At 46.6% G+C, this 23998-nt stretch overlaps 1 protein-coding gene across 3 annotated transcripts in view; it reads left to right on the top strand.

Annotated features, from left to right (window-relative positions):
• Positions 1-23998, top strand: part of ZNF385A (zinc finger protein 385A) — a 201971-nt gene that overhangs the window by 54820 nt on the left and 123153 nt on the right. The gene's annotated exons all lie outside the window — the stretch shown is intronic.

The raw sequence follows: 23998 nt of genomic DNA, 5'->3' as shown, positions 1-23998 counted from the left end.
CCTGACTTCTCTCCCAGGCCCCCCCTCCCCGCCTTCCGCCCGCCCTCTCGCCTTTCCCCGGCACGGAACCCGTAGTTTGGCTCTGCCTGCAACGCAACGGCCCCGCTCCGGTGCTCCCCTTTATTTGTGCGGGGGAGAAAGAAACCCTTCGTTCGGACAAACTGCCCGAAGGCTGCCCCCCCCCGCACCCCTCCCCAGTCCAGACCGGGCAAGGCTGACCCTGGGAATGCCAGGTTGCGGTCCCTATCCCGGGTGATGGATGAAGAGTATTTTCCTAAGAGCTCTCCGCCTTCCCATTCTGTATACAATATCTCTGTGTATATGTGTATGCGTGTGCAAAACCCTTTGATGAGATATGTATATATACATGTGCAAAACCTTATGATGAGATAGGTGTATACACCAGTGTCATATGTGCAAATCTCATATATACATGTGTATACGTTTACAAATGTGTAAATGTGCATGTGTATATCTAGGCACATATGTACATGCAGAGATGAATGGGACATTGCAGGGGAGAGAGATCCGGAGGAATTTCTCTGCCTTCTCCCCGGAGTATTAATCAGTACCTCTGTCCCCCCCCCCTTTCCAAACAGCTCAGGTCTGCGTCACAAAGGTGGAAGTTATTGAACTGTTCTGAGCAGCACTACTTTGGGAAGGGGGGGGGAGAAGGAGGGCCATAGAGGTTAGCAATGCAGTGGGGAGGGTAGGAACCCAAGGGCGGGGGGGGGGAGCCGTGGAAGCTCTAGGGGAATAGAGACCTTTCTTGCCCACCTCTTTCAAAAATCTTCGGGTAACTTGTTCCCCTGGCAGCGGGGCATGGCCTTGGAAGGGTCTTTTGAAGAAGCCCCCTCATGTTTGCCCAGCCGCTCGAGGGGTTGTGGGGCTGGTGGGGGGGGGGGGAGAGAAGAGTTTGTTGCCAGGCAGGAGAACTGGGGAGGGGGGATAGGAAGACTAGATGAATTCCTCATTCTGACAAACTGTCTAAAGCTGGAAGCATCACTGTTGACCTAGATCTCAGCGCAGGGGGAGGGAGGGGGGCTTCTCCATGCAGCCAGACGCTCTGCTGCTCCTCCTTCGCAAGCGCTTTGCTTGCCTGCTCGGTGTGGGGGAAAGCAGACCTGATCCTTCCATAAGAGTCCAATGTTGCGGGGTGGGTGGATTGGCACAGAGGAGGTAGAGTGGATTCGACTTCTAAACTGACACCCCTCTCCAAGAGGAGCTTTGTTGAATCGCTTGGGAATTCAGGGGTGAGGAGGTGCCAGGCCCGAGGACAGCGAGGGGGTGAGCACGTTCAAGATTGCTTAACATGGATTCGGTTCCCCTCAAGGCACCTTCTCCTAGTTGTGCATAAGAGCAAGCTGGATGTCTTCCCTTGTTTCCTTCCGAGTAGAGAGGGGATTCTCATCCGTGCTAGAGAGCATCGAGCTGGGTAAAAGGGCTTGTGTATGTAGCAAAGGAATGGTCACCTTTGGGCCATTCTAGAGGTGCCCACAAGGGGCAAGAGATGTTTTCCTAGGCAGCTCAGATGAGGGGTTCCAATCTAGAGGTCAACCAGCCAGCCCCCTTAGATGCCCAAATTCCAGCCTCTCGGCTTTATAGGTTTTCCTTGGGGAGAGAGACGGGGCTGCTACTTTCCAGGGAAAGGGGTACACAGAAACAGTATGTCACAGGTGAATGATATCTACTGCATTCCTGGGAATGCAATGGAGGGCCTGGGGCAGGTGTGGGGGTGGGTGGGGGAGGCTCACTTCCCAAGAGGAGGAAGTGCAGAAGCGACAGGGATCAAAAATGACAATTAGAAAATACTATCCGGGCCAACTCTTGATAACTGATTGAGCTATTGTTATGCAGATGACACGATTCTGAGAGTGGGGTTGGGAGGGTGGTGAGAGGAGCAAAATTTTAATTGGCTTGAGGCAGCAAGAGCCTTATGCAAGCTCTACTGTTCTCTGACTTCACTGCATCCCGCTAGAAGGGCCAGGAATATGCCCAGCATCCTAGAAAGGACTTCCTCCAATCCTGTCCCCCAAATGAAAACCAATGTGGTGCAGTGGTTAGAGTGCTGGTCTAGGATCTGGGAGACCCAGGTTCGAATCCCCGCTCTGCCATGGAAGCCTGCTGGGTGACCTTGGGCCAGGCACACATGTTTAGCCTAACCTACTCTGCAGGGCTGTTGTGAGGATTAAATGGAAGAGAAGGAAATGATGTAGGCCGTTTTGTGTCTCCGTTGGGGAGAAAGATGGAGGATAGAAATGCGGTAACTAAGTAAATCAATAAATGCTTTCCCTGTCAACGGCTCCCCCACGCAACTCCATGAGTGTCCATGATGACCTTGTGTGTGTGTGGTGCACATGCAATCACACTTTGGACTTTCAGATCTCTTTGAGTAGCTTGCCCGCTTTGCCTGGAAGAAAAATCATCAAACATTCCCTACTCCCCCCACATTTTTTGCTTGCTGGAATCGGCCCCCATCTGTAAAAAATCACTGCTAGGACCCTTTGCCTGGAATATTGGCTCCCCCGCACCGCCACCCATTGCCACTTGTTTGCTGTTGCTTCCACTTTCCTGGAGGTGTCAAGTCTCTTCCACAAAAATTTCCCTGGGGAGGGAAGGAACTGCAGCCTGGAAGAAAATCATGACCCTTTATCTTTGTGTCCTCTCATGACCTCTTATCCTTGTGACCTCTGGTGTTGAAACCATGGGACACCACGTGGGCCACTTGCCAGCCTAACCCACCTCCCGTGCCTAGGGCCCAGCAATGGTAATTGCGGCCTTAGACGCCACTGGTGACCGTGATCTGCATTGCTTAGAGTCTATTGGGGGGCGACTGTTGGAGGGGGTACAAGAAACTGAGGCGGAGAAGAGAGAGAATGAACTGATCGTCTCTTGGGCTTCAAATGCAGCTTCGGATTGTGGGGGGAGGCGCTCTCTAATCGCTGTCTCTTGTCTATGCTCACAGCCCTCCCTCTTTCTCTGTCTTATCTCTCCCCCCTGCATGTGTCCTTGCTTCATTAGAATCCTCCACTCCAGGGCTTTTTTTTCATCAGGAATGTGGTGGAACGGAGTTCCGGCACCTCTTGAAAATGGTCACATGGCCGGTGGCCCTGCCCCCTGATCTCCAGACAGAGGAAAGTTTAGATTGCCCTCCGCACCGCTCGGCGATTTAAACTTTAAAAAACGCCCTCCTTGTTCCCACTGACCCAAAGTGACGTCATTGTGCAGCCCTGAGTTCCACCACCTCTTTTCCCAGAAAAAAAGCCCTGCTCCACTCCATCTTAACCACCTTTACCTTTCCTCCGTTTCTCTTTTCTACACGTTCCTCTGTATCGATCTGTTCCAGTGCTGGGTTCCATACTGCCAAGTAGCTTTTATGTCTGTAACATAGAATCCAGACAGAGTCCCAGGTATTTCCCACGTAGGCGCCAGACTTGCTCTTGGGATGGGAAATGCCACGCAAAGATATCACAGCATGGTATCGCATCCTACGACTGGCTTTCGTTTCAGCTCCGGGAGTCGGTTCCATTTATTTGGCTAACAGTTCTCCCTCTGCCCTGGGAAATCTTGATGATGGCCGCTGGAGATGTTGCAATCAAGGATATTTCCAGACAGGAACCTAACAGCTTTTCTGGATGGCTAGGGCATTGCAGCTTGTGGGTGCATCTGTTTACACATCAGCGCAACCATAGATTTGCTGGGCAAGTCCCACAGCACTTTTGCAGAAGGCAATTGTGTTGTTGATAAAAATAGTTAATAATGATCTGGGGTGGCAGTGGAGTGAGCCGCGGTGAAGCCCCGCAGGGGTGCTCCAGTGAGTTTTCTTAGAAAGAGTGGTAAACAAGGAACAAGCACGGAGCCACCACAGCCGATACACCTGCTAAGGTGTTCATGGGGCACGGAGTACCTCTGAAAAGAGGAATGCAGACCCATGACTGTGGGAAGAGTGACTGTAATGCGAGTTCCGTGGTCTCTTGGATGGGAAGGCAGCAAACGCTTCAGGGCCACCAAAGAGGATGGCGCAACTAGCCGTGACAGTGGCTAACTGGAATGGGTGCGAGACTGAACTGCAGTGCAGAGAGGATGACTGTAATGTACAGTGAATAGCAGCGATGGAAGGCCCTGCGGGCAAAGGTGGTGCCCGGCAGGCTTTTTGTGGCACAGCAAATCTGCCCTTCAGGAGAATCGCTGTGTAGCGGGTGACCTCCTTGAGCGAATCTCAGTTTGTCAAGGGATCTGTGGGGTGATTTTCATTTCCAAAATTATTCCCCCCCCTTTTTTTTTCCTGGCCAAGTTCATACAAGCTTCTTGCGTCCCGAGCCTCTGAAGCCCAAACTGGATTTGGCTGTCGTTGCTACGGTTGGCAAGAAGAAGTGGCCCCCGTATTGTCCACCCTGCAGCTTCCCTGGCTGATATCTCAGCCAAATCTGCTTTGTTTACTGCCCTTGGCGTAGCTGGCTGTCGACGATGCCAGAGGCTGGATGTTTTCAGGTTGCCATCTCCAAGACTTGGAAAAGGAACTTGCCGTGTCCGGAGGCCTGAGCTGTGGCCCTAGCATCGATCTTGCCCCTGCCCACTCGAGGAGAAAAACGCTGCGGGTCTGGACGGAATCAGCCAGGAGCAAAGCCCCGAACACTGCCAGCATCTCATGCGTTAGTCTGGGGGAAGGACAGCCAAACAGTCTAACTTCTTCTCTGAACGTTCTGAAGTGCCTTTATCTTTCTCTCCGGACTGACGACGCTGTTAAGTCAATGTATCCCGTTCACTTCCTTTCGTTCCCTATCACGTCCAAGAGCTTGGCTTTGGATCTCGGATGGAAAGGTAAGACTTTCAGGAGGACCAAGCTAGAGGAATCTCAGATGTGGGACGGATGTAGGAACCTAAAGTTGTCAGAGCAGGAACTTGTGTATCTAGGCTCAGGGACATCAAAAGGTTTGTGTGTGTGCATGTGCGTGTGCGTGTGTGTGTGAAGTTGTCATCTTTCTCTCACGTGTGCCTGGCTTCCAACTGACTTGTTTTTAATCCTCCTGGATGAAAAGCAAATAAATACATGCTCTCGCAAAAGAGCCACGGCTCCTCCTTCCTTGTAGCTTTGCACGAATGAGACTCAGCACGGGCTTGCTCAGCAAGATGGCGGCTTCAAAACTGATTTAAGACTTGTCAGCCAATTTGCCAGGGATCTATCCCCTCTTTGATGCTCACCAGAGTTTCCCGGGATCTTTTATGGCCTGGTAGAGGCTCTAGCGCCCTCTAGCCAGTCCTCTGTGGCTGCTGGGTCTTGGGGGGCTGTTCTCCATGGATCTTAGTGGAAGCTCTGAACCCCTTTCTCTCTGTTTCCCTTGATGGAAGAATGAGAGTTGGAACCCTCAGAATCCGCTGCTTGCTCAAGTAGGGTTTGTGTGGGAATGCGGCATACAACTTAAAACAGAGAAAAACAAACAAGTTTCTAAACCTCATTAAGGCAGGGCTTCCCAAGGACTGAGGCTTTTGTGCATTAACTCCTTCTCCCAGGGATATTTTCCCTTTTGCACCATCCCTACGGTGTACTTTGGATAAGGAACTCCGGGGTGCTGCACAAGACAGTCTGAAAACTGGTACTCTCATTCCTGCTTCCCCACCCTTGCAGATTGGGGAGGGGGGAGCCAAACGCTAGAAACAGAATCACCTACGTAAGGATAAGTCAATAGAGTCAAGTGCGCTTATGTGGCATACCTTGGTAGAATCTGCGGCTCTCAAGTGCAGATTGCCTTTGCAATGCTTGTTTTCCTGCACAGCGCAAAGGGGCGTGAATGTAGCAGCAGGAAAGGCCTGGCTGACCCCGGGCTTTGCTACACCGGCTCTGTGGGGGCTGTAATAATCCCCCAGCTGTTAAGTCCAGCTGGGAAGCTGGGTTAATTGAGGATGCAGCTGGGATTGGCAAGCAGCAATCACAACAGGCCCTGACCCCCTTGGTTTTTTTCCCCGTCTCCATTTTTTTGAGCCAGTGATGGAACCAGGCATATGGCAGTGCAGGTCTTGCTTTTAAATTCCTGTTCTGCAACTGTCTTCTTCGGGGTCAGCATCTCTCAGCCTCAGTTTGTCATCTGTATAATGGGAATCTTAGCACCCTAACATTTTCCCCCTCTTCCCCCAACCTTCCTGGGATGTGTGGCGAAGACAAACAGGATAAAGTCTAACCTCCTCTCACTTTTTAAGAGCGTATAAATGGTCCCAAAATAGGTCAGATCCAAAAATTGGTTCCAGCGATAGCTCTGATTGGACCACGCTGGTAAGATGCCAAGTGTTTGTCTTCACAGAACTCTTCCACCTGAAGAGGAGTTCTGTGCAATTTGAAAGCTTGCCATGCTATCTTATCTGCAAGGTAATCACTTGGCTTAATTTGTGCCTTGTCTGTACTTAAAGAAAATGTTTTTTAAAATGCCAAGCTGCGTGCATTGTACCTGATGTGGTTAGAGTTTCTATCCACATCAGCGTGGTTTGATATTCTTCTGCTTGGTGTTGTGAGATGGACTCGCTTGTTCTCATCTCTGCCATGTGCCATCCTGGCTCACGCAGGGTGTTGTATTCAAAGCATGTTGCCTGCAATCGGCCACCCACAATTGGCTGCCCTTCACTGGGAGCAAACCTTGGGAATCTTGATCCCCAACATTCTACTTTACTTACGTAATGTTTATGTAACCCCACAGTGTAGGGTGTGGTGGGAGAACATTCAGTAACCTGCCTCCCCCTTTCCCCAGACAAAGTAAAAATTTACTCGCCTGTACCGGCTGCCACTTGAGGGTTGGACATCTGGGCATGTGGTACTGAACTGTTCACCAGTGTGAGAAACAGCCTGTGATTCCTGGCCTGATCATGGCCTGGCCTGTAAAGTCCCGTAAGCCAGGGTGTTAATTGTCTGTCTTAACGTTTGCATTTGTTAGCATTTTCGGCGTCTGTAGTACACTTGCATTTTGTGGCTCTGGTTTAATTCCCTGGTTCTGCTGTGATGGATGGGAGAGGTTTGAGCTGCCTTGCTTACCCACTAAGTACGGGTAACTGACAGGCTTCCATTCCGGTGTGGAATTGGAGAGGGTGTCTGGCTGCTAATTCAAAAGAGAGGGCTTTGCTTCTCTTTTCAGGATCCAGAGTTGTTCTTATGTGTATGCCAGCCGGTGAGACGATAACACTCTTTAAGAATCTCCAGTACCGTTCGGCATAGTACCCGCTCCCCGATTCCTTAATTTGGGCCTGTTATATGTCCCAAATGCCATCGCACCCAGGGAGCAAAAATTTTGCATTCAGAACGTGAGTCATGCTGCTGCTAAAACTATTCATTATCTCCTCCAAAGGAGAGTAAGAAGACTTATTGATTGATTGTTTAAAGGGACATGGCAGAGACCCCACCACGTAATTAAAGCGTCATGGACCTTCTCTGGTTCAAGGACAGGGAGGAAGGATTGATTACCTTTATGGCATTTCTGGGCTGTTACATTATTTTTTTTTTCTGTTGCACATCTAAAAAGGCACACCATCAACGCAAAGCACGTGTTTGCAAATGCTTATATAATACAGGTAATCTTGGGATGGGCTACTGTTCCATAATGGTAGCACACTTACTTTTGCGGTTGCTTAAAGGGCAAATTGTTTTCCTTGTCAGGAGTCCTGACGCTGACAACGGGCTTGCAGTAGTGTTTGAGAGCGCATGGCACAACATGTCTGGGCCTTGTCAGTGGCAGAATGTGTCCTGTGAACGTGATGGGCATCGTCCTGAGTTCCATGACAGAAGAAATGCACACAAGGACGCACAGGAGAAGAGAGTCACATTGTTAGCCAGGAAGATGAGTTTAAAAGACTGATCGGAAGGCTTTGTCAATTTCCCCTCGCTACAGAGCCAACAAAGATCGCTCCTCAGAGGTTTGTTAATTTCCTCTTCGCCTCCCAAAGGCTCTGTCAGTTTCAACTCCCGTTCTAGAAGGTGAAGAGGAAATTAACAAACCCTCTGAAGAGCGATCTTTGCCGGCTCTGTAGAGAGGGGAAATTGACAGAGCTTTCCGATCTCTTTTAAAACTCAGATTCCTGGCTAACATGGCCATAGATCCAGAGGAGTTAGCCATGTTAGTCTGTAGTTGCAAAATAGTAAAGAGTCCAGTAGCACTTTTAAGACTAAGCAACTTTATTGTGGCATAAGCTTTCGAGAACCACAGTTCTTGAAAATGATGAAGAGAACTGCATCTGATGAAGAGAACTGTGATTCTCGAAAGCTTATGCTAGAATAAAGTTGGTTAGTCTTAAAGGTGCTACTGGACTCTTTTCTATTTTGTGGCTAACATTGCAACTCCCTTCACGTGAACATCCTCGTGTAATTTGTCTCTTGTAGTTTAGCTCTGTAATTGGAGAACCGTACATCATGTTCTCACAACGTATACCCTGGAAATCGTATTGGTTCTCTAAGGCAGGGCTCATTTCAAAGGGGAACGTGCTGGAACGCAGTTCTGGCAGTTCCCCAAAGAGGTCACACGTCAGGTGGCCCTGCCCACCTGACTCTTGGCCATTTAGGGCTCATTTCAGCCTGGATTGGGGCTGAAACGGCCTGGATCGGGCCTCTGATGGGTGGTGGATCACTCTCCCACTCAGCAGCGGCCTGATCCTGACCATTTTGGTCCCCTTTTCAGCCATTTTCAGCCCCTTTTTGCCATTTTGGGCCCAATTTCGGCCCTGAATGGCCAGGATTGGGACTAAAACAGCCAGGATAGGTAATGTCGGGGGTGTGGCATATGCAAATCAGTTATGCTAATGACCCACTTCCGGTAATGGAGAGGAGTGTGGCACATGCTAATGAGTTATACTAATGAGTTCCTCCAGCTCTTTTTCTACGAAATGACCCCTGCTCTACTACTGGACTTGAATCTTGCTCTTCAACTGCAAACCCACCTGAAACCTGATTCTCAAGCTATCGTGTGCCACAGTTAATTTATCCAAGGGTTTTTAATGCTATTCCGATGTGGCAGTGTCCTTGTGGGTTGACGTTGCCATGTGACGGAATGGACACATGATTGTTTCCACCTTCCAATTGCAATTTTGTTGTGTCTTTTTTTAAAAAAAGGCACAACGTGTGGGCAGAAGGAAGGTGTAGCAAGTGGTGGTATGGAGTGATCTTAAGGTACTTGCAGAATTAATTCAACGATCAAGTAAATCTGCCTGGAATTGTTGGCAATCGATGCCGAGACTGTTGAAATGGTTGGGGAATCCTTTGGATTCCTCTGGCTGTTGTGTTTGTGAACATCTGGTGTTATTTATGATTATTGCTTAAAAGCAGGGTTTTGGAAGTGATAGGCCTCCAGCCCTTTCCATGTTCCCACCCAGGGCTGGGGTGGTGAGTGGAATAATTTCAATAGCACCTTTTGGTGCACCAAATGTATCTATATTTCCATCTTCCCATACAATCTTAAGTAGAGTCCCCGCATATATTCCCCAGAGGACACTCTGATCAGGGGACAAACAGCTGTTGGTGGTCCCTGGCCCCAAGGAGGCCTGCCGAGCCTCGATTAGTGCCAGGGCCTTTTTGGTCCTGGCTCCCACCTGGTGGAACGCTATGTCTGCTGAAATCAGGACCCGGCAGAACCTACTATCCTTCTACCGGGTCTGCAAGACAGAGTTGTTCCGCCAGGCATATGGCTGAGGCTGGGCCTCCGCCGGCCTGAAAAAAAGGGGTGTGTAAAATCTTAACCCTCCCTGTGAAGGCTGTCCACCATCCTGTTTTAAATGTGTATGGATTTTATTGTATTTTAATATGTTGTTTTTATTGTATTTTGTATTTTAATATGTTGTTATCCTCCTTGAGCCCGCTCGCAGGGAGGGCGGAACAGAAATTTAAAATAAATACATAAAAATAAATAGAGTCGAAGCATTCTAAGTCCATTGAGATTTGCTTAGGATTTCATTGTAAGCCTGTAGTCTTATACACACTTACTTTGCAGTAAGTACCACTGAAACCAACTGAGCTTACTCCTGAGTAATTGTGCATAAGATCAGACTGAATGCCCCATAACCCTTGATAGTAATTTGTTTAGGGCTGAATATATTCTGTTCTTAAAACATAAGAACACTGTGCAACGAGAACCTTAGTTTTCCAGAAAACCTGTGAATTCTACAACCTGTATATGACCAGCTAACGAAGCATATTTTGCATGTAATAATGCTATTTAGTATTTGTGTAGCTCTTTCTCTGTTCAAATTGTTTCACATAATGTTATCTTGTTGCAGGTCTTGCAACAGCTTGGCAAGGTAGGCGGGTATTATCCCCACGTTGTATGTGGTGAGGCTTAGAGATGGTGGCTTGCCTAAGGCTGCCTAGTGAGTTTGTGGCAGAAGTGAGATTTGTACTGAGGACTTCTTGGGTCACACAGCTCATTCTCTTAACCACTAGGCCATGTCAACTCACAGCATTGTTTATTCTGCTTCTGATTATCTGCTGCACGGGAGAGCTAGGCAGGGCAACTGGAACTTCTGGTCTGCTTGTAGCATCTGAGATTTCATAAAATAGCAATTTCAATAGTATTCTGAACTCATGAGGGCTAGAAACTTGGGTTTATTTTTCAGCATTGAAAGTTGAAATTCTGGGGATGCTGAATTCCACCATTCAATGCCCAATTCCATATGCTGTGAAACCAAAATAGATAAAGGACATACAGGCCTGGACTTGCTCAAGGCCACTCTGGAATAGTGTTGGCCTGGCGAAAAACGCCCTGTCCATTTAACACAGGGGCTTCACATGTGGAAACGGGCAGTTGAAGCCTTTCAGGGCAGCCAAAACACTGCCTGGTAAATAAGACCCCATGAAGCCCCTCTAAAAAGGGGTAGGGCATTTTTCTCCAGGCCAGTTGGCAACTCTGCTTCTCCTGGGCCTCCGACATGCATTCCGCTGTATCACACTAGTACAAATGAACTCTTGAGAATTAGGGTGAAAAAATGTTACTCTGATAAAAGAAAAGAAAAAACGCCACATGAAATTGTTTTCAGGGAGACTTACTAGGAGCAATGTTTGGTTGTTTCTGAAAGCAAACTCACTTTTTTTTTTTTGTATTCAAAGCAAGAATTCTTTAGCAACTTAAAGAATAACAAATGTATGGGCCTGAGCCAATGCATCTGGTGAAGTGGGCTTTCATTAGTAAAAGTAATAAATTTCTTGGGTCTTTAAAGGGCCCTACATTGGCCTATTGCTTTTTCTTTTTCCTGCAAGGGTCTTTTCCAAAGACCCTTTGGGAACCTTTGATATGCTGCATAGAAGAAAGTGCAAATCAGAGCCACATGGGTCGGTTTCCCCCAGTCATGCTTGCCTTCGCAATTTGTTTTCCACAGTTCCTAATCAAGTCGCTGCCGAGGGTCCCATTGTTAGGAGGCGAATACAAAGTCGGATCAGCAGGGCTTGAAAGTTGCCATGTTTCCCTTCCTAAAAGGCAACCACAGGGAGGCGAATAGTGTCGTTCGGAGTGCAGGACTGCTGTTTGGTGGAATTGACCTATAGTTTTTAACATCCTTCAGGTTATGTTGGCTCTCCAGTGTCAGGAACGTCGTCGTGATTTTAATTCTGAACCAGAAAGGGTTCCGTTTGTTTCTATCCTGCGGCAAAATATTCTCTGTGTGGTTTTTGCTGTTAGGGTTTCACTGCCGACATCTTCCTGTAAGAGGGTTGCCAACTCCAGAGGGGGAAACTCCTGGAGTTTTTTTTGGGGGGGGGTGGAGCATCAGGAGGGTGGAGGCTGGGGAGGGGAGAAACCTCATTGGGGTATAATGCCATAGAGTTCACCCCCCCCCCACACACACACACCAACAGCCACATTCTCCAGGGCAACTGATCCTGTAGTCCGGAGATCAGCTGTCATTCCAGGAAATCTCCAGGCCCACCTGGAAGATGGCATCCCTGTCTTGTACCTTAATTCTTGTGCTTTGGGCAAGGCCGTTCCAGAGTGCAGTGTGTGTGTGTGTGTGTGTGTGTGTGTGTGTGTGTTCTTTTGACAGGGGTGAAAAGATCCCAGCGTTTCAGGTACCCAGCCATCTAGAAGTTCGGTTCTTAAAATATTGTTTTCCGAGTCTATTCCTGCAGCAACGCACATTTTACTTTGCCAGGGGGCTTTTCTGTGTGATTAGGGTTCTGTGGTTGTGACTGAGTGTGGTCTAAGGCTACGGCAAGGACTTAGATTCCTAAAAATAAAAGAATAGCAGAAGAGCTTGCAACCACTCTTTTTTAAAAGGGATGCCCTGTGTACTTGATTGCTGGTCGATTCTGCAGAGTGGCTATAGAACTGCTTTCTGCCCCTCTGCCCTTTCATCACGGTGTGCTTGTGAATGGGCCAGAATGGCTGAAGAGGCAAGGGATCTTGGACCTGCATTCTTGGACAGGATTGAGAGCGCCGAGTTAGAACAGGAATTGTTCCTCCACGCAGGATCCTTGAACAAGGTTATTGTTTGCCGCTGCTACGCTCTGATTAACTCAGTCGTTTATCGCAAGATGCTCCATGTGAATGGAGGATCCCAGCTGGACCTGCTCCCCCCCCCCCCCCGTCCCGTGTCTGTCTGAGGCTGAGCCAGGCGCCCAGCCGGCCTTTATGTAACCAGGTAGCCACAGCTTTAGTGGCTATTTTTATCGCCTGAGCAGGATCTCATTTGTGGGCTGGTTTGTAACAATTGCCCAGATTTTTTCAGTTGCGGTAAAATCTAGTCCACCTCTAGAGACAGCAAGCCGCAACAGTCGGCTCTGCTCTGTCCCAGGAAGGGAGGGGGGCAAGGCCTGCCAGCCTGGTTCCCGACTTTGCCGTGACCTTGTGTTCTTGAGTCCACGCTGCAGTGATACTGGATGGTCAGAGCTGCTGTAGCAAAAAGCAACAAGAATATCCCGGGGATGCTGTAGGTAGCCAAAGGAGACGCAGATTGTCTTCTGCAATATTGGCTTTCTCTGAAGCAGGGGCCAGAATGTTATGATTCTGTACAGAACCGTATGCCACACTCTGAAAAAGGAAAGAAAATCTTTACGGTAATATGTACTGGAGAGAACGATGGGCTACTAGAATAACTGGTATGGAAAGCAATGGCAGGTGATGATTTTTAGGGGATGAAAATTTATTTTATTTGTTTTATTGGATTTCTATTCTGCCCTCCCCACAAGCGGGCTCAGGGCATAGGTGTAGTGGTTAAGAGCGGCGGGACTCTAATCTGGAGAGCCGGGTTTGATTCCCCACTCCTCTGTTTGAAGCCAGCTGGGTGACCTTGGGTCAGTCACAGCTTCTAGGAGCTCTCTCATCCCCACCCACCTCACAGGGTGTTTACTGTTGTGGGGATAATAATAACATACTTTGTAAACTGTTCTGAGTGGGTGTTAAGTTGTCCTGCAAGGTGGTATATAAATTGAATGTTGTTGTTGTTATCATCATCATCATTCAAAACACAATAAACATAATTACACACAATTATCCATAAAAGTTCAGTTAAAACCATATAAAGAGTCTTAATCAGTTTATAATAATAATAGATATGTTACTAAGGTGGCGGCAATCACTGCTTAGCTATTTGTTTAACTTCACTTTGGATGAAGAACATAGGCAGTAGCTGATACAATGATCAGGAACAATTGAACAATTGAAACAATTAAAACAGGGTGGTGGACAGATCTGGTGGGAAGGTTTAGATCATTCATTCCCTCCCCCCACCCCCTGCTGGCCCAGCCTCAGACATATGCTTGGCGGAACATCTCTGTCTTGCGGAAAGATAGCAAATCCTGCCGGGCTCTAGTTTTGCTGGACAGAGGGTTCCACCAGGTTGGGGCCAGGACTGAAAAGGCCCTGACTCTTAGAGATGCTTTACAGAAAGAGAAACGATAGAGGAGAACAGTTGCCAGTAATCCAGGTATAAATGATGTGCATATTTATGCCAGTGCACTAAAACAATAATGTGGGGTACTCCTCAATATATTTGTTCTGACCCTTTATTTATTTACTTGCTTCAATTATACCCTACTTTTCTCCCCAACAAGGTCCCAAAGTGGCATAGATCATTCTTCTCTCCTCGATTTTATCCGCACACCACACTGTGAAGTAGTTTTGACTGAGTGCATGGGACTGGCCCAAGGTTACACAGCAAGCTTCCATGGCAGAGTGAGGAATTCAAACTTGGGTTTCCCAGATTCTAGTCCCACAATCTAATCACTGTACTATTTACATGTGAAACGGCCTTATACTGTATAATAACAATAACATAATAACATTCGATTTATATACTGCCCTTCAGGACAACTTAACGCCCACTCAGAGTGGTTTAAAAAGTATGTTATTATCATCCTCACAACAATCACTCTGTGAGGTGGGTGGAGCTGAGAGAGCTTTGAAAGAGCTGTGACTGACCCTAGGTCACCCAGCTGGCTTCAAGCAGAGGAGTGGGGACTCAAACCCAGTTCTCCAGATTAGAGTCCTGCTGCTCTTAACCACTATGCCAGACTGACTCACAGCCCACTGGTCTGTCAAGGTCATTATTGCCTACTCAGGCTGGCAGCAGCTCTCAGAGTCTCAGGTGAAGAAAGTTCTTTCACATCACCTGCAGCCTGGTCCTCTTAATTTCAGAAGCCAGGGATTGAACTTGGAGCTTTCGGCATGCAAAGCAGAGGCTCTTCCACTGAGCCACAGCCCCTCCCCTACTTCTTAATGAAGAACTTGCAATAAACAGTGTTTGGGCCTCACAGACATCATTGACGATTAGCCAATATTTCATTTATCAGTAACGCTGTTGCAAATTTGGCGTTATGCAAACGGGCTTTCTTATATGAGCTGTTTGCTGATCTGTTTCTCCGAATTTTGACGTAATTTGACTCTTTAATTATAAAAAAAAGTGCTGAAGTCTAACACATCCATCAGTTTGGAAACTGAGGATCCAGTGGATAAAGCAATTGCACTGGATCTGGAAAATCTGGTTCTGTATCCTAGTTTGGCCCTTGGGCTCAGTAGTTAGCCACGGGCAATGTTCAGTTCCTCATCTTTTTTTTATTTGGGAAGAACTACTAGGTAATGAAAAAGAAAGGTTCTGGGATTCAGGTGTAGAGTTTTCCTGCTTTCTAATCTCATGTGTTGCGGTTCAGCTGTGGATCCTCCCTGGTCAAGGAAATGTACTTTGCATGTGTTCAGAGGCACTCTCCTCTTTGCTATTGGGCCCTGGCGAACAGTGCCAAGCCTTGAGAAACGATAAGCTCAATGTTAACATTGTACAATGTTTTTATAATGTATGTGGGATGTGCATGCAAGATAAATAGCGCAATTATGACAGCATTTATCCTGCTTCACATGGACTGTTTCAATACTCCTCACACCTACTGTGTAAAGTAGGTCAGTATAGTTATCCTCTGATTGCATGTGGGGTATTCCTGCTGAGGAAAAATAGCTCAATGAAGGTCTAGCAAATTCCTGACTGCTGTTTGAACTGTGGGCTTCATGGCTTAGAGCCAAGCTACAAGAGACGAATTACACGAGGAGGAGCACGTGAAGGGAGTCGCAATGTTAGCCAGGAAGCTGAGTTTTAAAAGAGATTGGAAAGCTTTGTTAATTCCCCCTCTCTACAGAGCCAGGGAGATCACTCCTCAGAGGGTTTGTTAATTTCTTCTTCACCTTCCAAAGGCGCTGTCAGTTTCACCTCCTCTTCTAAGAGGCAAAGAGGAAATTAACAAACCTTCTGAGCAGTGATCTCTAGAGAGGGGAAATTGACACAGCCTTCCGATCTCTTTTAAAACTCAGCTTCCTAGCTAACATTGTGACTCCCTTCACGTGCTCCTCCTCGTGTAATTCGTCTCTTGTAGCTTAGCTATTAGACTCTTAGCTACTTCAGCAGTAGAATCATAGAGTTGCACAGGGCCTTAGAGACCATCTAGCTGCCTTCCTCATGTTCAGTTTAGAGAATTCAAACCTAGAGCATTCCTGGCTGAAAGGAAGAACACCCCTCCCTCTAATTCCTCTGTAGAACTGCTCTTACCAGGGCCGTATTATTCATAAGGCTGATTAGGCCGAAGCCTAGGTCAGGGCCGTATTATTCATAAGGCCAACTAGGCCGAAGCCTAGGTCAGGGCCGTATTATTCATAAGGCCAACTAGGCTGAAGCCTAGGTGAGGACCATATTATTCATAAGACTGTCTAGGCCAAAGCCTAGGTCAGGGTCGTATTATTCATAAGGCTGACTAGGCCGAAGCCTAGGTCAGGGCTGTATTATTCATAAGGCTGGCTAGGCCGAAGCCTAGGGGCCCCACAGGGACTAGGAGCCCATCAATTTTTTTTGCTGAGGTACACCCCCCCATAAATTACAGTTGATTCTCTATTAATAAGATAATTAACTGTTTCCTTATTGAAGTGAAACAAATTGTCTCTTATATTAAAACAATTATCCATAAATTTTATATATTTTTAATAAATAATAAAAATTTTATTCACTAGAAAATATTACATTATACCCCCAAAATGTGCTTTCCTGAAGAGTTCTACTTGCACAATAAAAGTATTTTAAAAATTGTGAATGGAATTCTTCAGGTGACCCTCCAAATGGATACAGGGCTTTGTACTGCGGTCTAGTACCTACTATACCAGGGTCAGGCTGTCAGCTGTAGTGGAGAGAAAAATTGATGTGCCGGAGGAGGCCCAAAATACCTGAAAGCCTAGAGGCCCAGCCATGGGTTAATATGGCCCTGGTTCTTACTGCTTGGAAGTTTAATGTAAAGTTCAGATAAACTTACTGTCCTGTAAGTTTGCCTTCTAAAGCAGCAGAAAATGCGGCTGCTCCCTTCTTTGTGAAAGCCCTTCTGCTGTTTGAGGGATGGAGTAATGTTTGCTCCTTAGCCCTCTCCAGATTTCTCAAATCATGAAAAAAATTTGAGGAATTCCTGGGTTTGTTCCCAATGTTGCTTCAGTATTATCAACTCCCTTGGGGAATCCATGGCTTGGATCTCACCTAGAATTTCTACAAGTGGAACAGAAGGATTTACATCTATGGAACATAACTTCCAACTCCCCCCCCCCATACGCTGCTGCCCCCCTCCCCCTAAAATGCTGTTCCTGGGAGATCGAAAACCTCGGAGAAATTCTACGTGGAAGCGGTCATCTTCTAGATAAGCAATCTACAAATATCACTGCTTCCCATCCGTGGAAATTTTAGGGGGGATCCAAGCGCTATTGTCCTGTCCTCTATGCATCCTTTAACACAAGCATTGCAAACAGGTGGCTGTCCAAACCTTTTTCTCAGTTGTGAAAAGAGGTACAAGATTTGGCTTTGGACATGGGAAGTCTGCAGAGTGGAGGTTAGTAGCTTGTATCCTAACCTTCTGCTTAACAAAGTTTGGACACTTCCTTCATCTTCTTTGGATTGCCCTCTGGTTGAAAACTGAATTAGCATTAGACAAGACCATAATTGTCCCTTAACATCCCATTTCTTTTCCATATATTTTTTTAACTTTTTCCAATCTTCCAAAAATGCTTTTGGATCTTGATCCTTCAAGTTTCTTGTTAGTTTGTCCAGTTCAGCCATGTACAACAATTTCCTTGTCCATTCTTCAATTTCAGGTATCTCTTCTCTCTTCCAGTACTGAACATATATTATTCTAGCTGCTGTTATCATGTAATATAACAATATCTTATCATTTCTGTTAACATCTTCCAAATGCAAAGATAGTAACAACATTTCTGGATTTCTAGTAAGATTATAGCGAAGTATCAAAGACATTTCAGCACATATTTTGGTCCAAAAGTCTCTAGCCTTACGACAAGTCCACCACATATGAAATAGAGAACCTTCATGCTCCTTACATTTCCAACACTTATTAGATAGCTGTTTATTGGCTATGGCTAATTTTTTCGGTGTTAAATACCATCTGTATAACATTTTATAGCCATTCTCTCTAATACTGGTACATGTTGATATTTTTAGGCTGGATTTTGTTGAGTGGAGCAGTAAAATATAGGCTGCTGTCTGGCCCAGAGGAATTTTAATCTCTGAACTCCAGGGCTGCTTCACATTGGGCCTAACACGTGTTTCCACACACGTTGAATAATGCACTTTCACTGCACTTTAGTTATCCTTTAGAAGTGGATTTTGTGTTTCACACACAAAAACCCGGTTCCAAATGATCACTAAAGAACATTGCAAGTGCATTATCCAACGTGTGTGGAAGCAGCCATATTGTATAAATAACAGCGGCTACGAGTGAGCTTTAAGCTTGCACATATATGCCACACTTCATGTGGAACATCTGGTGTAAACTATTGCATGCTTGAGTAGGCTTTGCTCCTGAGATCCACCCAATCCTTGTTGGCAGAGAATAGGTTATGTGATTGCTGGCAGAGAATAGGTCACAGGTATGCACGATTGACTTGAGTCACATAATGCATTCTACAGTGTGATATAGTGGTTAGAGTGTGGAACTAGGATCCGAGAGACCCAGGTTCGAATCCCTGCTCTGCCATGGCAGCTTGCTGGATGACCTTGGGCCAGTCTCACACTTCCCGTCTAAACTATCTGACAGGGTTGCTGTGAGGATAAATGGAGGAAAGGAGAATGATATAAGCTGCTTTGAGTGCCTACTGGAGAGAGAGGCAGGGTATAAATGAAGTAAATAAAATAAAATACAGATGCTGGAGAGGGGTCGAGTGAGGGGCTGGCCACACTTGTACTCTAATTGCATAGAATATGTATGTGCCACGGTAGAGTGTGAACCTACTCTAACTTTGCACATGGGAGGGTTGTGGGAATAATTGATAATCACTGATGTGAATGCGATGTGTAAAGGCTCTTTTTTTTTTGGTAGGCTGGAAGGTAGGTAGGGTTGCTAGTCCTCTGCTGGGGGCAGGGGATGCCCTGCTCCCACCCTCCATCCCCTGTTCCCGCTTACCTGGACGGGGAGGGAATGCACCTTCTGAGGCACACTCCCGGGCAGCACAGTATGCTTCCATGCATCGCAGCAGCCTGATTCGGGGCCGGATTCAGACTGAATTGGGGCTGAATTTGGCCAGATTCAGGCCGAATCAGGCTTGATTCGGCCTGAATCGGCTCCCCTGCAGAGCATGGGAGTGCATCCAGGGTGGCACGTGCCCTGTACGATGACATCACTTCCCAACAGGCACAACACAAGGTAGGTGCCAGGCCTCCAACCTCCCGCCCTGGGGGGTTGGGGGACCTGGCAACTCTAGTTCTAGGCCTTGCCAGAGAGATTCCTCTACAATCTCATTTCTTTGAGCTAGATGAAGTATAGTGCAAAGCTCTAGAGCTCATGATTCATGTTCATTTCTTCCCTCCAGTCTTTGGTCTTTCTTTGCATGTTCAGAATTTCTATTTGGTGCTCGCTGTATGTGCAAACATGTTTTCCAAGCCCTTTTTTCCATGTATGTGTGTGAATATTCACAGAGGAGATTTGGGGATACTTTCAGTTCTTTTCTGCAAACTCTTTCTCCCCACAACTTGGCGTACATCCAGTCTTGGAGCTGACTGTGGAGAGGGGAACTAGAAAAAACAGCCAGGGAGAAGAATTATAGGGGAAGCATCCCGTTTGGAACTGCCAGTTTTCTTGGGCAAATGCTTCTTTCTTACTCCAGCGTTAGCATTTTGAGGCAAACGTGGGCTGGTCTCTCCCTAAAGTCTGAGAAACTTTTTTGTGAGGGGAAGGGGATTGTCCATTTTATCCTGGTCATTGATTTTCTTTTATGGGCTTGGCAGCCTTAGGATGTTTTCTCCACACCTATAGACTGAGAAGAATAGAGAAAGTTAGCATATGCAGATCCTCTTCACGTTCTTTAAACCTTACTGTGAGGACTCAAGCACAACTGTTTTGGCTCATTTCTCCTAATTTCCTGATTGCTGCTAAATCTCTTAAAAATTAAAAGGATTTCCTAACATATCTTGTAGAGGTTTCAGCTGGCGTCCTACCCACTGCTTATCACACTATCAAAAGTTTTGTGTTTTCTGGTACTGCCAGGGCTTTTTTTCAGCTGGAACGTGGTGGAACGGAGTTCCGGAACCTCTTGAAAGTGGTCACATGGCTGGTGGCCCCGCCCCCTGATCTCCAGACAGAGGGGAGATGAGATTGCCCTCCACGCTGCCGAGCGGTGTGGAGGGCAATCTAAACTCACCTCTGCCTGGAGATCAGGGGGCAGGGCCACCAGTCATTTGACCATTTTCTCCAAGGGCAACCCATTGAGTTCCACCATTTCTTTCCCCAGAAAAAAAAGCCCTGGGTACTGCCAAGAAGAACTTTGCCTCACCCAGTTTGGAGCTGAGTCAGTGCAGCATCACACTTAGGCTATCTTTGCCTATTTCTCCATAGGACACCTGGGTGCTGATAGGATCACCCCCACCCCGGGGATGGACAACTCCAGAGCTGCTTCAGTTCTCCAATCTGTGGCTCCCACGCTCGCTGGGCTGAAAGAGAGTGACTTGATCCAATAAGAGCCAAATCAAAATGTGGAGGAATATTCACACCTCGTTTGGGTGTTGCCACTAGAATGGTTTGCAACTCAGTGGTCTGCTCCCAAACTGGAAGAGCCAGTTTGGTGCAGTGGTTAAGAGCAGTGGGACTCTACTCTGGAGAACCGGGTTTGATTCCCCACTCCTCCGCTTGAAGCCAGCTGGGTGACCTTGGGCTAGTCACAGCTCTCTCCAAGCTCTCTCAGCCCCACCCACCTCACAGGGTGTTTGTTGTTGTGGGGATAATAATAACATACTTTGTAAACCACTCTGAGTGGGTGTTAAGTTGTCCTGAAGGGTGGTATATAAATCTATTATTGTTGTTGTTGCTGCTACTGCTGCTGCTGTTGTTATTTGTCCACAAAGCATTACTTAGTTGTAAATGATTGCGATAGTGAAATAATACTGCTGTATACAGACAATACCTTGTTTGCAACTCTCTTGAGATTGCAGGTGGGGGGTTGAGCCCTCAATTTGTACACTTCCTTATCTCTCCCCCCCCCCTCCATGAGTGTACTCTGCACATAGAAAATGAAATAACAACAACAGCAACATTCGATTTATATACAGCCTTTCAGGATGACTTAACACCCACTCAGAGCGGTTTACAAAGTATGTCATTATTATCCCCACAACAAAACACCTGTGAGGTGGGTGGGGCTGAGAGAGCTCCTAGAAGCTGTGAATGACCCAACTGGCTTCAAGTGGAGGACTGATCTCTGTGGCCTGGAGACCAGTTGTAACTCCGGGAGAACTCCAGCCACTACCTGGAGGCAGGCAACCCTAGATATATTTGAAGATGCAGGCGGGACTCAGTTCTTGCAAGGTCGAAATGCAGTGCTTTAGACATTTGCCTGCAAGGGCAAAGCGCATGGAGAAACAGAAGAACGCATTTCGTTGTGATTGTCGGGAATCATGCGCTCCTTAAAAACTGTTCCCGGGGTCTTTGTGTTTCCATTTTCTGTATCCATCTCCGTACATCTCTCCCAAAGTTTGGGTATTGGGTAGATCAAGCTGTAGACACAATGATCCATCAACCAGCAAAGCTTACAGAAGCCCCCTATGCCCATAGAGGGGGTGGGCTCCTCCTGTTTCGCCATGCATGGTGGCAGCTGTACCAGTGAAACACTTCCTTGCTGGGTCACAGGTGCTATGGGATGTGCTAACGCAGCAGGCCCTCTAGTGACCAACATGCCATTAAGCTCCTGCGTATGTGAGTTGTCACCACTCCTGTCTCCGCTGCGTTCTCTTTCCCCTTGGCTCTGCGCTACGCAGCCGCCTTACAGAATAGCAGCTATTTCTGATGCAGTAGGCTTTGCAGAGGTGATGCTCTGGGTCAGTTTGGAACAGTGTCATAATGCTTGATTGCGCGGCACATCGGTTCTTGAACCAAATCAAATGTTGGCCTGAGGATGGGCTGTGCCAGGAATACAACTTTCTAAATGGGCGGTAGCATGGGGTAGGAGACGTCCTGTATCCCCTTTTCCTTGCTCTAGCATCTCCTGCTCTTTTTCGGCTGATGCTGTTCTGGTTTCCTGTGTGTTTCTCTGTCCACCCTCTCTTTTCCATTACAATGCCACCTGAATTTGTTGGTCTCCCCCCCCCCCCCATAAAAAGTTTATTGGAAAAGAAAAAGACAATAACAGTACATAAAAAAGGACATAAACAGAATATATAACAGCTCATTTAAGCTAGAAAATGTTGCTCCTCTCTATTTCCTTACTTTATACTCCGGTTTTTATATTCAACATTATACTCAATATTTTATCTGAATTTGTACGTCTTAACCACAGTGCAACCTTATTATTCATATATTCATATATTTATTTATTTACTTCATTAAAAAAAATTATTTATGTCATTTATAGTCCGTCTTTCTCACTGAAACTCAAGGCGGATTACACAGTGTGAGATTAGCACAGTCAATATCAAGGACATTTCCATAAACAATGCCATAGGGTAAATAAAGAAAAGTTTCCAAAGATATAGCATTAGCAAGAATCCAATACAAAATTGGAGAAATGCTGAAACAGAACATAAGCAATTCACGGGCTGACATAAGACCAAATGAAGTACAGGTAGCTCATAGGAGCACATATTTAAAGCAACAGTTTCCACACGCTGTTAAAGAGACGGGCCATTGACTGAACACTGGCGGTTTTTTTCACAAATTCCAGACGACTCCGATTTCTAAGCGGAAGCAGGCAGCTTGGCTTCCGTTTGTTCAGCGTCTTTTCTGAGAATGGGATTTCCCACTCTTTTCTGTGCCTGCTAGAAGACGCTGAACAAACAGAAGCCAACTGCCTGCTTCAGTTTTGAAATCCGAGTCGTCTGGAATTTGTGGGGGGAAACGCCAGCATTCAGTAAGTGGCCCATCTCTTTAATAGTGTGTGGAAACGGCCCGTGTGTAAGGCAACATAGTGGTGAAGCCTGTGGTCCCTAACTCATTAGCAAAGCCTCTGAGGCTGCCTCCATGCCATACAGTCCTCCTATCTGAGTAAAAACCTTTTTCAAATACTTAGACTTTGCATCATTTTCAGAAAGACAGGAGAGTGGGGTCTCTTTTTCTGTCTTTCTCCCCAGTGGGAACCCAAAGTGGTTTGAATCCTCCACTCCTCCATTTTATCCTCACTACAACCCTGTGAGGTAGGTTAGGCTGAGAGGGTGTGACTAGCCCAAGGTCAAACAGCAAGCTTCCAGGGCAGAGTGGGGATTCAAACATGGGTCTCTGAGGGCCAAGCTACACATGACGAATGACACTTGAACGGCAAGTGTATTTCTCCCTGTTCACTTGCCCTCCACTCAATCCACTTGCCGTTCAAGTGTCATTCGTCATGTGTAGCTTGGCCCTCAGATTCTAGTCTGATAGTCTAACTACTATACCAGGGTGTCTTTCCATATGGCCAAACATACTCTTTTCTGCTTGGGGTGGAAGAAGATGGTCTTTGTTGAAGGCATATGGAAGCTTTGGTAAGCAGTAACTCAGGCCTCGGTTTGCCAGCCTCCAGCTGGGGCTTGGAAATCTCCTGGAGTTAATCAAGGGAAATACTTGAAAATATGATGCAGAGGAGTTAACCATGTTAGTCTGACGAAGAGAACTGTGATTCTCGAAAGCTTATGCTACAATAAAGTTGGTTAGTCTTAAAGGTGCTACTGGACTCTTTTTGACTTGAAAATATGACACCCCTCCTTGCATGAAATGGTACAGTCTGGTCTACAGTCTCAGAATTCTGTTGCACATATTGACTCGTTTGCTCTGAAGGCAAACTGTATATGCAAGTATGTGTAATGAAGTCTCATTTATTAAAAGGAAAAGCAATCTCGAGAGACGGTAAATTTGAGCAGAGGAGTCAAAGGGGAGGGGATGCTCAACCCATCAACTATTTTTATTCTCAAAATAGTCCTTGATTATTATCTCTCTCCCCTCACATTCTGGAGCCGTAGCCACTTGAGCATACCTCCCACTCTCTTTACGGTCTTCAGAGGCTGCTTTTCATTAAAAAAAAATTACATTTGTTTTTTGCATTCATTTGCACATGATGCACAG

Source organism: Eublepharis macularius, chromosome 19 (genome assembly GCF_028583425.1).
Source record: "Eublepharis macularius isolate TG4126 chromosome 19, MPM_Emac_v1.0, whole genome shotgun sequence".
In the NCBI taxonomy this organism is placed as follows: Eukaryota; Metazoa; Chordata; class Lepidosauria; order Squamata; family Eublepharidae; genus Eublepharis; species Eublepharis macularius.
This window is presented reverse-complemented; position numbering and strand designations above follow the sequence as displayed.